The sequence below is a fragment of the Aplysia californica genome, unplaced genomic scaffold (genome assembly GCF_000002075.1).
Source record: "Aplysia californica isolate F4 #8 unplaced genomic scaffold, AplCal3.0 scaffold00382, whole genome shotgun sequence".
Lineage (NCBI taxonomy): Eukaryota > Metazoa > Mollusca > Gastropoda > Aplysiida > Aplysiidae > Aplysia > Aplysia californica.
The window spans coordinates 615,182-616,727 of NW_004797652.1; the positions used below are offsets into that span (position 1 = coordinate 615,182).

Sequence of the window (1,546 nt, forward strand, 5' to 3'; positions counted from 1 at the left end):
CAGACAGACTGACAGACAGACAGACCCCCAGACAGACAAAAACAACAGAGGGAAAGTAAAGAAGTAGGACCCACCAGTGGACTCCTTCAACCATCTGCTCAATGTATCTTTTCATCGGAAAAAAAACAGCAAAAACAAAAATACATTTAAAAAATTGAAGTGAAAAAAACAACCAACCAAAACCACCACCAGGAAAAGATAACATGAAACTTTCAAAACAAGACTATATTCGTACTACGTAATACGCAGAGAACTATGGTCACTTACTTCTATACTGCATTCCACTGCGATCTATAAATAGCACATACAAACAAATCCATTGTTTTCATTGTTGTGTAGAATTAATGAATCGTTCTTTCGTTCAGATTGTGGTGAGTGTACTACGGCGCTCACAACAGCACAGGGCCAAAGCCCATTCTTATCGATTTTTTAAAATCACAAAGGGATCTTTAACGTGTGTAACTTGCACATAGGATCTCCGAGATTTTTCACCCTTATCCGAGAAGGCTACGTGTTCGCTCTTACCTACCCTAAGATCAAGGGGCGTGGCTGAAAGACAGCAGTAAGAAGGAGCCAAGGAGTAGCAGTAGGAGGACTACAGAAAGTCAGTGGCTCAGACGAGGGGACAAAGAGGAGGGGGGGGGGGCAGAAAGTGGAGACAAAATCTGGACAATAAAGATGTATCTTATCTTACCTTATCTTAAAAGCACACGACAGGACATGGCTAGAGAGCAGGAAAGGAGATGAAAGGAGAACGTTTTAGAGAAAGACATTTTCCGCCGCAGTCAGGGCTTGAACCCGGGACTTATTGAATGAGAGTCGAACACCATAACCTCTGAACCATGAGAGCCCCCCCCCCCTCCCCCAAGTCATCCTTCATCCCTAGGGCAGTGAATCTGATATCTTTTACCCCGAGTCACAACCTCGCTGCTGTAAATTCGTTGTGAACAGGGAACAGTCTAATTATTCTGTCCCCGTGGTTTGATGCACCCCGCATAATTTTTCAAAATTTTTATCTGTTTTGAGGCATAATTTCTGATTATTTTCCTTTATCATTCTTTGTTAAAATTAACAGAATCGCATAGTTTCACATTTTTGGGCTCAGTTTGCATAATTTCATAACTTTTCTGGCATAAATCGACGGGGACAGATTATTGCAGATCACTGGGGCCTGTGGTGTAGCGGTAAGACGCTTTACTGTCGCACGCAGGAGACCAGAGTTCGATTCTCGAGTGGGGAAATTTTTTTTTTATCGAGTATCTCGGTCCTTCTGCTGGGAAATAGTATCCCTCTTAGCTCAGTTTGGCCCTGACAGGCGGGGTTGGAAGCCTGCCGCCCTAACGGTCTAAACTGTGTTGAGGAAGGCGTAAAACGTCTCGTCAAATTTTGGATATTTCATATAGAGTTATCTATTTGTAGCAACAAAATTCTTTAGAATTGATCCAACGGGCAGTAAAATATCAGTTTCTTCAATTGTCAATATTTCGACGAGCGCTCGATTTCACCCCGATGGCACACAGATAAATAGTAAAAACAAAAGGAAGAG

At 42.5% G+C, this 1,546-nt stretch overlaps 1 protein-coding gene across 1 annotated transcript in view; it reads right to left on the reverse strand.

Annotated features, from left to right (window-relative positions):
• LOC101852036 overlaps positions 1 to 1,546 on the reverse strand; it is a gene marked incomplete at its 5' end in the record, with an annotated part of 17,251 nt that overhangs the window by 13,791 nt on the left and 1,914 nt on the right.